Raw genomic sequence first — 15,119 nt, 5'->3', positions numbered from 1 at the left:
ATCCGAAGTTTAGAGATAGCGGGCACATAACCATCGTCATCATTTTCCCCCTCTTCTCATTAGCCTTGATATAAAATCATTCACCTTTCCAACCGGCTGCCCACTTGGTGCGATAACTTAGAACTAGAGCCTTTGTATCCTTGCGATACGCAAAGTTGTAGCAACCAAAATTTTCATGTAAACTGTCTGCCCTGGCCTTCGTCTGGTAGTGCAGTTCATGCACTCGGCAGAATGCTTCGGCATCTGGGCTCATCCCTTGGCTTCGGAGGGCCCAGATGAAGACATTAAGCCTAACAATGGCGTTAGGGATTAGCTGATGAATATAAATTTCAAAAAATTTCAAGACTTCTCCTATCATCTCGTTCAGAGGAAACCGCAGTCCCGCTCTGAAAAAACTCTTGAAAACCACTACTTCATCATCCTTTGGCGCTGGGTGGTTTCTTCTCTGGCAAATCAGACAAGTTTCCTTTCAGCTTCTCCAAAGTAGCCCAGCTTCATCATCATGGGCACGTCAGCTCCAGACACTGTAGATTTCTCAAAATCTAGATGACTGGGTTTACTTGGGATCAAAATACTGTAATCTTCCTATTCATCAATATCTTCTTCTTCTTTAGCAACAGTATGTTTGGTTTCGGCAGCAGGAGCACCTTCGTCAGTAGCTCCCTCTGTCACAACTAGACCTGATTGTTTCATGACTTCGGAAATTGGCGCTGTCTCAGCGACCTCAATTTCTTCTCCCTCACGAGATACCCTTGCAGTCGAACGAACTCTGGCCAATTTTTGGATTTATCGAGGTTTTAACGAAGTTGATGGTTGATTTTGCAGTTCTGACGAAGCTCACTTTTTTGACGAAGTTAACTCTAAATGATGAAGTGCTCGCTTGAGAGCGCAGTGAAAAAGCTTTAGCTATAGTTAAATTTTTAACAACACAACAGTGCAATGACAATGAATGTTGTGGTAACTCTGCACCAACCTGTCTGTTTATATAGTATTGCAGGTGGGAAGGTGAAACGCCAAATCGCCTGCACCCGCTGAACGGTGGACCACTCGACACGTGGAAGGGGAATCGCCAGATCGCTTGTATTCGCTGAACGGTGGACCACTCGACGCTTGGAGTATTTTAATCGTTTCTCGCCAACGAGCTCAGGGAAGGTGTTTTTCGGACCTTCGGCATTCCGAAGCCTTTGACATTTTTTCGCGGATCGAGCTCGTTACGAAAAACGATCTAGCACTGCGAAGGGGCTACTGTTGGGGGCCTTCTTCTTCGCCGAAGGTCCTCCAAGCAAAAACACCTTCGGCAAGGTGATATGCAACTGAGACACAACACGAAGGTATATACCGAAGCTATAATCCAGGGAGTTTCGGCATGACGGCGCGCCTTGAGACGAAGGGTAGCACTGACTTAAAAAGGAAAAGACCGTTTAGTCCATGATGACTTGTGTCATGTTTGTAATTAGCTATTAAGGGCATGAATGTAATTTTAACCGGGTTGCATCCCATGCCTATAAATAGGTGAACAGTACCCCTGTACTGTTCACGATGACCTGTATTCACTCGCACGTCACACTTGGATTCTCACCTTCTGTCAAGCCGAAGGTATAAATGTAATTCAATATTGTTCATGTTTATTCATGATTGTATAATAAAAATATCCAAATGATATAATATGATTACTCATGTTTTTATATGTGTCATATGATCCTACTTTCTGTTATATATTGAGATGATGAAGGTATGTCCTTCATGACCTTCGTCTGAAGATCATTCTATCCTAAGGGAGATAATACTTCGAAGGACGAAGGTCTTTAACCATTAACATTTGTGTTGCCTTGTTCTTAATTCATAGCATTTGAGAACAAGTCCCCAACAAAAGCCTTCAACAGCCTTAGGAGCAAATTCAAATTTTCTACCTCTTTTAATAAGAATAAAGCATTTACTCCCAAAGACTCTAAAATATGAAACATTGGGCTTTTTACCAGTGAGGAGTTCATATGATGTCTTCTTGAGAATTCGGTGAAGATATAACCGGTTGATGGAGTAGCAGGCGGTGTTAATCGCCTCGGCCCAAAAACGGTCCGATGTCTTGTACTCATCAAGCATGGTCTTTGCCATGTCCAGTAGAGTTCTATTCTTCCTCTCCACTACACCATTTTGTTGAGGTGTGTAGGGAGAAGAGAACTCATGCTTGATGCCCTCATCCTCAAGAAAGCCTTCGATTTGAGAATTCTTGAACACCGTCCCATTGTTGCTTCTTATCTTTTTGATCCTTAATCCGAACTCATTTTGAGCCCGTCTCAAGAATCCTTTTAAGGTGTCTTGGGTCTGAGATTTTTCCTGCAAAAAACACCCAAGTGAAGCGAGAATAATCATCCACAATAACTAGACAATACTTACTCCCGCCGATGCTTATGTAGGCAATCGGGCTGAATAGATCCATGTGGAGTAGCTCGAGCGGCCTATCCATCGTCATTATGTTTTTGTGTGGATGATGAGCACCAACTTGCTTTCCTTCTTGGCATGCGCTACAAACCGTGTCTTTCTCAAAATGAACATTTGTTAGTCCTAAAATGTGCTCTCCCTTTAGAAGCTTATGAAGATTCTTCATCCCAACATGGGTTAGTCGGCGATGCCAGAGCCAACCCATGTTAGTCTTAGCAATTAAGCAAGTGTCTAGTTCAGCTTGATTAAAATCAACTAAGTATAGCTGACCCTCTAGCACTCCCTTAAAAGCTATTGAATCATCACTTCTTCTAAAGACAGTAACACCTATGTCAGTAAAAAGACAGTTGTAGCTCATTTTACATAATTGAGAAACAGAAAGCAAATTGTACTCTAAAGAATCTACAAGAAAACATTGGAAATAGAATGGTCAGGAGATATAGCTATTTTACCCAAACCTTGATTTCCATCCCTGAATGTGATAGCTCGTTGGGGATCTTCATTTTTCTCATAGGAGGAGAACATCCTTTTCTCCCCTGTCATGTGGTTTGTGCACCCGCTATCGATTATCCAACTTGAGCCACCGGATGCATAAACCTACAAAACAAATTTAGGCCTTGTTCTTAGGTACCCAAACAGTCTTGGGTCCTTTCACATTAGAAACAAGCACCTTGGGTACCCAAACACAAGTTTTGGGACTCTTGTGTTTGCCCCCAACATATTTGGCAACTACTTTGCCTGATTTGTTAGTTAAAACATATGAAGCATCAAAAGTTTTAAAAGAAACATTATGCTCATTTGATGCAGTGGAAGATTTATTTTTAGGCATTTTAACATGAGTAAAATGCCTAGAGCTAGAAGCCTCATTTTTATACATAAAAGCATGGTGAGAAATATATTATGAGGTTTCCTAGCATGAATCTTCCTAATTTTGTGTTCGGGATAGTTTGCAGGGTATAAAATATAGCCTTCATTATCCTGAACCATGGGAGCCTTGCCCTTAACAAAATTAGACAATCTTTTAGGGGCATTAAGCTTGACATTGCTCCCCTGTTGGAAACCAATGCCATCCTTAATGCCAGGGCGTCTCCCATTATAGAGCATGCTTCTAGCAAATTTAAACTTTTCATTTTCTAGTTCATGCTCATTAATTTTAGCAGTTAGTTTAGCTATATGATCATTTTGTTGTTTAATAATGGCAAGGTGATCATCAATAGCTTCTACATTAATGTCTCTACATCTAGTGCAAATAGAAACATGCTCGATAGTAGATGTAGAGGGTTTGCAAATATTTAATTCTTCTATCTTAGATTTTTAATCTAGCATTCTCATCTCTAAGATAGGAAATAAAATCATTGCAAACATTTAAATCTTTAACCTTAGAAACTAAGCTAGCATTTTCATTTCTAAGGCTAGAAATTGAATCATGGCAAATGCTAAGCTCTTTAGATAGGTTTTCACATTTTTCTACTTCCTAAGCATAAGCATTTTTCAATTTAACAATTTTTTTGTTTTCCTTAATGATGAAGTCCTCTTGGATATCCAAGAGTCCATCCTTCTCATTAATAGCTTCTATTAATTCATTCAATTTCTTCTTTTGTTCCATGCCAAGGTTGGCAAAGAGAGACATTAAATTATCTTCGCTATCACTAGAGCTACCCTCATAACTAGATGTTGTATATTTGGGGGGTGGCTCTAGATTATACCTTCTTCTTTTTGCCGTCCTTAGCCATGAGACACTTGTGGCCGATGTTGGGGAAGAGGAGGCCCTTGTTGACGGCGATGTTGGCGGCGTCCTCGTCGGATGAGGAGTTGGTGGAGCTCTCATCGGAGTCCCATTCCCGATATATGTGGGCATCACCTCCCTTCTTGTAGTATCTCTTCTTCTCCTTCTTCTTCCCCTTCTTGTCGTCGTCCATGTCACTATCACTAGAAATAGGACATTTAGCAATAAAGTGACCGGACTTACCACACTGGTAGCAAACCTTCTTGGAGTGGGACTTGTAGTTTTTCCCTCTCCTTTGCTTGAGGATTTGGCGAAAGCTCTAGATGATGAGTGTCATTTCCTCGTTGTTGAGCTTGGAGGCAACGATTGGAAGCCTACTCGATGTAGACTCCTCCTCCTTCTCTTCCGTTGCTTTGAATGCGACGGGTTGCACCTCGGGTGTGGAGGTGGCGCCTTGCTCCAAGTTGACGATGTGTTTGGAGTCTTTGATCATTAGCTCAAAGCTCACAAACTTGCCAATCACTTCCTCGGGAGGCATTAGTTTATATCTTGGATCCCCACATATTAATTGAACTTGAGTAGGATTACAAAATATGAGGGATCTAAGAATAACCTTGACCATCTCATGGTTATTCCATTTGGTGCTCCCGAGGTTGCACACTTGGTTCACCATGTTTTTTATCCGGTTGTACATTGCTTGCGGCTCTTCTCCTTTGTTGAAGACGAAACGGCCGAGCTCTCCCTCGACCGTCTCCCGCTTGGTGATCTTGGTCACCTTGTCCCCTTCGTGTGCCGTTTTGAGGACGTCCCAAATTTCCTTGGCGGTCTTTAACCCTTACACCTTATTATACTCCTCTCGACATAAAGAGGCGAGGAGTATAGAAGTTGCTTAGGAGTTAAAGTGTCGTATTTGGACGGCCTCATCCGAGTCGTAATCCTTGTCCCCCACTTGTGGTACCTACGCTCCAAATTCAACTATGTCCCATATGCTTTCGTGGAGTGAGGTTAGGTGATGCCTCATTTTATCACTCCACATACAATAATCTTCACCATTAAAATATGGTGGTTTGCCTAGGGGAATGGAAAGTAATGGAGCGCGCTTAGAAATGCGGGGATAGCGAAGAGGCATCTTACTATACTTCTTGCGCTCATGGCGCTTAGAAGCGACGGGTGACTCGAAGCTTGATGTGGAGGGTGACGAAGAGTCGGTCTCGTAGTAGACGACCTTTTTCATCTTCTTCTTCTTGTCACCTCTCCGAAGCGACTTGATGGAGGAAGAGGATTCCTCCTTGTTCTTGTTGCCAGACTCCCTTGAGAGAGTCATCCCTGAGCTTGCAGCCTTTTCACCAGTCATGATCTCCCTCTTGGCATGATCTCCCGACATCACTTCGAGTTGTTAGACTCTAATGAAGCACTGAGCTCTGATACCAATTGAAAGTCGTCTAGAGGGGGGTGAATAGGCGAAACCTGAAATTTATAAACTTAAACACACACTAAGGTCGGGGGTTTGCGTTAGAGTTAAACTCAAGTCGCAAAGAGATGGAAACAAATCAACCAAGAAATAAGGCGAGTGAACATGGTGATTTGTTTTACCGAGGTTCGGTTCCAAAGAACCTAGTCCTCGTTGAGGAGGTCATAAAGACCGGGTCTATTCCAACCCTTTCTCTCTCTCTCAAACGGTCACTTAGATCGAGTGAACCTTCTTCCTTAATCTCATGGGTCACTAAGACCCCGCAAGGACCACCACACACTTGGTGTCTCTTGCCTCGCTTACAAAGCACTTGAGAATAAGAATGGGAAAAGAAGAAAGCCAATCCAAGCGACAAGAACTCAAATGAACACAAAAATCTCTATCTCAGAAGCCACTAAGTGATTGGAGTGAATTTGGGACTTGGAGTTGTGGTGGTTGGGGGGTATTTATAGCCCCCAACCACCAAGGTAGCCGTTGGGGAGGCTGCTGCCGATGGGCGCACCGGACAGTCTGGTGCGCCACTGGACACTCACTGTTCAGTGTCCGGTGCGCCACCACGTCACCCAACCGTTAGGGTCTGGAGCCCAGTCGACCGTTGGGTCTTTGTCCTCTTATGGCACCGGACAGTCCGGTGCCGCACCGAACAGTCCGGTGTCGCACCGAACAGTCCGGTGCCGCACCGAACAGTCCAGTGCCGCACCAAACAGTCCGATGCCCCTTTGACTTCGCTGCTCTGACTTCTGCGCGACACTGTTGATCACCGTAGCTCCTGTTAGAGTCGACCATTGCGCAAGTTAGCCATTGCTCCGTTGGCACACCGGATAGTCCGGTGGCTCACCGGACAATCCAGTGAATTATAGCGGAGCGCGCCTGCGTTTTCTTGAGAGTGGCTGCTTGGCTCCTGTACGGCCCTGGTGCACTGGACACTGTCCGGTGCGCCAGACCACATCACACTCAAGTCCTTTTTGCTCCTTTTGAATTGGGTCCCTAACTTGTATATTTATTGGTTTGGGTTGAACCTTATGCACCTGTAATACATGAGTTATAGAGCCAACTAGTTAGTCCATATGTTTGCGTTGGACATTCAACCACCAAAATTAATTGTAGGAAAAGGTTAACCCTATTTCCCTTTCACTACCTACACAATAATTAGTAGCAACACGCTTAGGCATCCAAACGGACTTTGTGTGAGTAGTGGGATGTTTTGCAATAGGTGCCAAAGAGGTACTATTACCATCTTTCCTAAGCATAGAATAACCATTAATTGGAATAGTTTTAGGGATGTCAACGTTGAGAGATGAATTAGCCATGTATCCTCATTATCGGTTGTGTAGCAAGTTCTTTTATTTTGAGCCTTCTACTTTTGTCTTCCTTCACACCATCACACCTCTTGTTTGCTACTTGTGCCTTCTTAACAAGCTTGTCTAGACACCCTGAGGCAAGGTGACCCAATTTTATCATATCTGCGACACTTGACTTGGGTGTGGTATTGTGTTGGTCTTGATCTTATACCTCCCCTTCTTGTCTTCTTTTTTTATTTCCTGTATTAACACCATCTTCATGGTTGCTTTGAACCTGACCTTGTGGCAATGTGGCTTCATCTTCTTGAGTTCATCTTGCAGCTTCTTGTTTGGGCAAATCTTGGCAATATGACCCATTAAGTTGCATTTGTAGCATATGAGGTGAGAAAGATTCTCTTATAAGCTCTTCATAACCCCTCTCATATACTTATTCTTGCCCCATCTTTTTCCCTTCATTTTGTCTTGTTATAGTCGACGCCACTTATGTCACCATATTACATATGGCTCTTCAACATGTGTTCATATGTGACATTTGATAGTGGTGCCTCTCTAAGTCGTTGCCCAAGTTTTTTACTTGTTCTTTGAGCTCTTTGTTATCTTCTCCAAGGTTAGTTTCACATTGCATACAAGAACAACAGGCATATGTATTTTAACAACATGTCATAGCTAACAAATAATTACAATGGGTGGGTACATTTTCCTTCACGCCTATATCACAAGGGTTAGTGAAAGGGAAATGTGCCCTTGGGCCATTTCTATAATGTTTTGGTGATTAAGTGTCCAACACATAGTAAGTGAGTTGCTATGTGCCAAACAAGCAAAAAGTGCAAATCATATAACAAGGTATGTTTCTAGACTTAGTACATTGTTTTGAGTACTAACATATTTTGTCTAAGTGATAGAAATAGGTAGAAAAGAATTGGAAAAAGACTTGGCTCTGTGCAGCCAACTCCAGCTCGGCTTGGTACACCGGACTGTCCGGTGCGCCAGTCTGGTCCGCGTGAAAAGGCCGCTCTCGGGACTCGATGGCGGCGTAAGACTATAATTCACCAGGCTGTCCGGAGGTGTACCAGACTGTCCGGTGAGTCATCCGCGACGAACTCGTCACTCTCGGGAAAAGCAAAGGGGCGACGTGGCTATAATTCACCAGACTGTCCGGTGAGCCAAGGGTCGCCTGCGCCAACGGTCGGCTGCGCAATCTTCGCGCGACACGTGAACTGCTCCAACGGTCGGCTGGTGCACCGGACAGTGTCCGGTGCGCCAATCAGCCCAGGGGAGCAATGGTCGGATATGCCAAATTTGGAAGGAGATCAAGCACCGGATCGTCTACAGGACCTGTCCGGTGCGCCACTCGATAGAAGGCAAGGATAGCCTTCCATGTTGATCTTCAACGGCTCCTAGCTGCCTTGGGGCTATAAAAGGGACCCCTAGGCGCATGGAGGAGTAACCCAAGCTTACAAGAAACATTCTAAGACTCCCAGACTCCGACTCCACACATTTGATTCTTTGTGTTAGCGATTTGAGCTCCAATTGAGTTGCTAACTCCGTGTGTTGTACTTCGAGCTCGAGTTGTGACTTGTGTGCGTGGTTGTGCTGTGGATTTGAGTCTTGTGTGTGTTTCTCTCCCCTCCCTTACTTCTGTGATTCTTTTGTGATCATCATTGTAAGGGCGAGAGGCTCCAAGTTGTGGAGATTCCTCGCAAACGGGAGAAAGACTTAGAAAGAAAGTCGTGGTATTCAAGTTGATCATTGGATCGCTTGGAAGGGGTTGAGTGCAACCCTCGTCCATTGGGACGCCACAACGTGGAAGTAGGCAAGTATTACTTGGCCGAACCACAGGATAAAAATTGTGTGTCTCTTGTGTGCTTTCTCTTTGATTGTATGTGTCCGCAAGAGCTCGCCTCATAGACTTGATTAACTCACACTAATATCTTTATAATCAAGTTTGTTGGAATTTAGTGTTAACTTCTATAGGATCACCTATTTACCCCCTCTAGGTGCTCTCAGTTAGCAATATTTTGCAATTGATCATCTAACCCGCATGATGAGCTATCACTAGTTTTAATTTCTTCATTAGAAATCTTGTTAGTGAGGAAAGCATGGTCTTGTATCAAATTCTCATTAGCAACACTAAACTCGTCATGAATCGATTTTATCCCCTCATGTGAACAAGTAATAACATAAAGTAGATGCTTCTGTTGTTCACATCAATTCTTTAGAAATCATATTTCATTTTCAATCTACTTATTTTTATCTATCTCGTTTTTCTAAAGCCATGTTCATGCTAGCAATTCTATGCTCAATCGCATTGCAACTTGATACCTTTTGTGTCACCTTGTCACATGGAGCAATGAGGTGAAGTTGATGGGACTGTAAAATCAATATCATCCTTCTAGCATGATCACATACTATCAACCAAGCCAGGTGAACTTGTTGTATAATATTCATCATCACTTGAGTCCACACATCAGATGGACACTCATTAACAATCACATTATCACTGATGTGCTCAACATCGTTAGCCACCTCATGCTATGCACATCATCATCAAGAATGATCCTCCCATACATGTCATCGAGATAACACCAAATTTCATTGGTGGACTCCAAGTACATGATTTCCTAGAATACATCTTCACTAAGTATTGATAAAATATGTATTTTTGTCCTCAAGGTGTATCCATTTCTTCTCCTCTTGGTTGAGATCTTTCCTCTTCCCATAAAAAATATCTAGACATACAATTTTCCACCATGTAAAAGTGTGTGCCATAAAAATGTGTGGATCACAAAACACATCTAACCCACTAGTTGCCATCCTCTTAGGTTGGTTAAGATCATAATGCGAGAACTAGGATTTGATACCACTTGTAGGGTCAAAATGGCAATGGGGACCCAATCGATGATTCCCTCGCGTGGAATTCTCCTGTTAGGGGACGGGGATGGAGATAGTTTAGTCCTGTCGAGGGCGATAATTAGGGACACCTGAATTACCCCCTAACAAACGCACTCAGAGAAATAGGGACTAAACTCTCGAGGGGTGACAACCAAGCCACCTATAAAAAGCCAAGATGTCCCCCCGAGGGTCTCCCACTGTCACACCCGGTTTTGAAGGTAAACCGAATGCGAACCATGTACGTGCCAGGATCAGAAATTCACGTACACAGTGATTACATAAATGACTCAACATAGCACAATGCTTCGAATTACAATAAAGAGTAAGTAATAATATTACAGACTAGAGTCATTTACATAATATAAATCAAAGTACGCAAAATCGAAATGTAGCCAACGTAAACAACCCACCACAGGCAGCTGACTGGGGGAGGTCGCTAGCCTAATCCTCGAACTCATCAACGTCCTGGAACTCCTGGAGGTCCACCTCAACGCCTTCTTTACCTGAGCATAGATTGCACCAAAGGCAACCTGGTGTTTTGTGAAAGCAAGGGTGAGTACACATCAACGTACTCAGCAAATGTCCCGTTTGGCTGAGGTGAACTAGCTTTATGTGGGGTTAAGCTCAAGCAGTTGCTTTTAGTTGGTCAGGTATTTATTATTAGTGGAAGCCAAGTTTTATCATATAACCAACCCGTGAATCATTTCCTCATCGAGGAACATCATTATCGTCATCGAACCAAAATAATAAATAGAACCATTGTATTTCAGATCATTTGTATCTCTAATCAAAGAGGATCCCAAGGCTGCTCTTAACCGTGAGCACGGCTGATATATCAGTTTCATTACCCTCTGCAGAGGTCGCACACTTTACCCATGAGCCGTGATTCCCGTTTTGCCCGGGGATCATGATTCCCCATTGATCACTTCCTAGGTGGTCCGGCAGGGTATCACTACGTAGCCTTTACAAAGATTCCCTAGAGGTCATAGCCGCCCGTTAGGTTTCTCCAGTTTGATAAACACAGTACCTCTCCCCGCAGGAGGGTGACTAACGAAAGCAAAACGAAAGAACCTCGGCACTCAGCCTCGGCAGAGCAAGCACTGTGCCTGGACCCCATTGACGGCACAACGGCGAAGCAACTACACCTCTAGTTCCTCTAATTAATTAGCTAAGGGCATTCCATTTCACCCTCATGGTTGCACTGTTATCCCGGGTGGTCTCTCAACGAACAGGTCCTTACGGAGAGGTACTCGGGAAACAGCCCGAGTCCCCTAAATGCCACAAGTATATCATCATATCCAGAATAAAATCATAGTATCATCATTGTATCTCATCATGTTCATTGATTAAAGTAAAGCGCTAGCATGAAGCTAACCATAGTAGCCCAAAAGGTAATCAAGGACCAGGTAAATAGAAAGCTAGTCAATCCTTAGGTTGTTCATAGTATGCGGGACAGTGTATTATAAAGTAAATGAGACATAATGGGTCAGAGGACACTTGCCTTCACCAAACAGATGCTCAGGGTCTTCGATCACGTAGAACTCGAAGAGTGCGAACACTTGGTCGCCAAAGCTTGACCGTCGATTCCTCGAAGCTCAGAAACGAATCGCGATCTAATCGCAACGCGAAGCGAAGACGAACAAGAACAAGCAAACAAACATAGATATATGCATAAGAACATTACACCATATAAGATAAAATGTTATAAAAACATGCAGCATAAAATAGAGTTCGATTCTATGGTCACGTGAGGGAAAGAAACGCGACGGTCGAAGGTACAGTCGAGGAGTTATCGCGTTTACGTTAAACAAATATAACATTTAATTCGACATTAACAAATATAATGTTATACATCAGTCAGTTCGATTAATCTGCTACACTAACAAATATCAGTTAAATAAGTAATTTAATTAAAACGAGAGATTCTAAGTGATGCGAATCTAGGACGTGCGAAACAACACGACAGCGCGCGAACGATGCGGGAACACACGCGACATAGCACACGAACGACGCACAAGACAACGCGCGCGACTAGCACGAACGACGCGCGAAACAGCACGCCACCGCGTGCTGAACAACACGCGCGACATAGGCGAGAAAGCTAAATCGGTAACGTGTTTATACTAAACAAGTCTTAATTAGAATATTAGTTCGACGTAATTATAATTACGTGAATTGACATTATCATACCAAATATAAATTAAAACTACTACTTAGCTTTGACTAACTTACTATTTTAATAGTGGACGGTTAAACAAATAATTAACTAATTGACCTTAGTGATTATAATCGAACGACTTTAATATCGCGCGCGGACAGCGCGCGACACGCGACCCAGATGTGCGGCACGAACGCGCGATGGAAAGTCGACAACGCGCAAACAGCACGCGAATAATATTATGCGACGACGCGCGGACACACGCGACGCACGCAAACAACGTGTGACGCGTGCGAACCGCACGCGCGACAACACGAGAGATTCTAAGCGAGGCGAGTTTACAATGCGCGAAACAGCACGCCAGCTTGCGAACGACACGCGCGACAGAGCGCGCGGACGACGCACGAAACAACACGACAGCACGCGAACGACGAGTGGACACGCGTGCGAACAGCACGATGATGCGCAAACGATGTCGCGCGCAAACAATGAACAAATAATTGATAACAAGTATTTTAGTTGTCATTAATCACGTTAATTAACATTTATTTATAAAGGCCCAAGGTAGAAACTATAAAAGAGTTTTATCCAGAAAACTATTTTAAATAACCAGTCGATTAAACGATTACTTGACTAATTAATTAATTAAAGCTTGTGTCGTGACTAAACAATGTTACTAATATGAAATTGACGCCGCTAAAGAGTTGACGCGGTCGAAACGAGTTACGACGCATGAGACTCAATACATTTAAACATATATTGAATTTATAAACAACGCGACACACAGGTACTGCTAAATTATGTCGTATTCATACTAACTACACATTAAAAACGACATTTAAGTTAGCGTACACACACTAGCAGGTATTCACAAACGCATAATTAAAATTATAGGTTTGGTTCGATCGAACTATAATTTTAATTAACTATCAGTGTGGCGAAATGATTTTTACTAAACCGCGCGGAAAACGATTCGCGCGAAGGACTAGCTTCATCGGGCAACGCCGATCGGGAGCAGAGTTTGGCAGCTCACCAGAGCGGCGTGCGGCCAGGCTGTGGAGGCTGGGCAAGACCGAGGCGCCAGCAGCAGTGTATCTAGGCAGGTGCGGCGACTCGCCGGTGGCCGGGCTGGGTCAGCAAAGGAGCGGCTGGGCAGGTCGACTGACGGCGCGACGCAGGAGAGCTCACCGGGACAAGGTGAGGGAAACGCCATGGAGCTTACCTGCGCGGTGGCGATGAGCAGACGCCGATCCGGCGACGCGACGAGCAGCTCCAGGGAGGCGATGGCGATTTCCGGCTTCCTGCATGACGGCGAACGGACTGGGCAGATGCGCAGGGGCCATCACCGGGGACGAAGGACAGGGAGGAGGGGGCGTGGACGCCTAGGGAAGGGGGTTTCCTTTTTCTGCACAGATCGCGGTAGTTTTTACCTCTCACATCGCAGCCGGGAGAAGCAGGAGGAAATTGAGGCAACCGTTGAAGACGATGGCTAGTGCGGCGGGTCGTGCTGCGTGGGCGAGCGCCTCCACTCGCGTGGGCTGGCTGCTGGGCCCCGCTGCCAGGGGCAGCACCCTGCCTGCCGCGGCCTGGGCGCTAACGCCACGCGCGGGAGTGGCCTGCCGGCGCGCTGGGCCGCGCGGCCGAGATGGGCCAGGGGCCGGGGCGCGGCGCACTGGGCCTGGGTGGCTGGGCTCGCGCTGTGGTGGGCTGGGCCACCAGCGCTGGCGTGGAGGGGGCGAGCCGCTGGCTCCTGGGCCGCGCGTGGATGGGCTGGGGAAAAGGGGGCGCCTGGGCCGAGCCGGGAAAGGAGGGGGGAAAGGGGAGATGGGCCACGGAGGAGAGGGGCTGAGCCAGCTGGGGACATTGGGTTTTGTCTTCTCATTTTCTATTTCTTTCTCCTTCCTTTACTTGAAACCTAATTTAGTTTTAAAATTCAAATTCAACCACACTCTGCGAGTTTAGACAGATGCACATCAAAGCAAAACATCATACAAAAATAGATGTATTTCGGCATGGTGCAACAATCATTATTCCCTTAGGGTTTTATTGATACATGACGTTAAAATAAATCCTTCTGCTACTTTAAAACGTAAAGAAAAGAGTGAAAATGAAGATGAGGATAAAGGTAACACCTGAATTTGGTGGATATTAGAAAAGAAATTTTATACCCCTAAATTCAGGGTGTTACACCCACCTCGAGCGGGGCTCCGCCTCGCCCGAAGTCGACACCACTCACTCTGCCTCGCCTGAGGTCACCTCAGCCCAATCCGTCTCGCCCGAGCCGACCTTGAGCAGATAGGATAAGGATGCTCAAAAACAGGCAAGGGACAGGTGCATTTAATGCGTGTGCCAACCCGCGTTGTGGCAGCAGAGCACAGTGGTGGACAAGACAACGATCACGTCTAAGCGCAACGGTATGATTACGCCTATGCCATATAGTGCACGCACGCCGCCTGACACCCTCTGATGGGATGCCTAATACGACAAGCTGAGCGGATGAGTCTTCGGGCGCAACCTCTCTGCCTCGCCCGACCCAAGCGCAGCCCTCGGGCAAATTCTCCGCCTCGCCCGAGCTCGGCCTCGACCACCGACTTTGTCGTGAATCCCGCAGACAGTCACTCTGCCCGACTGTAGCGCACGTCAAGAGATGGCTCGGCTGGCACCTCGGGAAGACTTCTGCATCAACCAAGCGAGGGCTCTGATCTCAATGATTACTGCAAAGAATCTCGACGTCATCACGCGCTAGGACGATGACGCACCCCATAAGCAGCCTTTGGCCCATACCCCGGCGCTGTTACAACCACTACGACATGGGTGGCCTCTCCCTCGGGAGCTCGGGTGTACGGACGGCCCCTCGGTCTCGGCTCTCTACGGGAAGTCAGCAGGCGCGAATCTACTGCAGGTTTCTTCGTCACGTCAGATGCCAGGGCATCTCTCCTTCAAATACAAGACTCAGCTTCACCATGGACGCTCCCCTAGGTGTATAAATAGGGTAGTGGTCCTTCCCTTGACGAAAGGGACACACATAGACGAGTTCTTGCTTTCTCACTCTGTCTTGTAAACCCCTACTACAGGCACCACGATGTGCGAGTAATATAAGTCTCATCCCCTCTGCTGGAAGTAGGGCCTCGA

This window comes from Zea mays, chromosome 9 (genome assembly GCF_902167145.1).
Source record: "Zea mays cultivar B73 chromosome 9, Zm-B73-REFERENCE-NAM-5.0, whole genome shotgun sequence".
Classification (NCBI taxonomy): Eukaryota; Viridiplantae; Streptophyta; class Magnoliopsida; order Poales; family Poaceae; genus Zea; species Zea mays.
Note: the sequence above shows the minus strand (reverse complement) of the source record.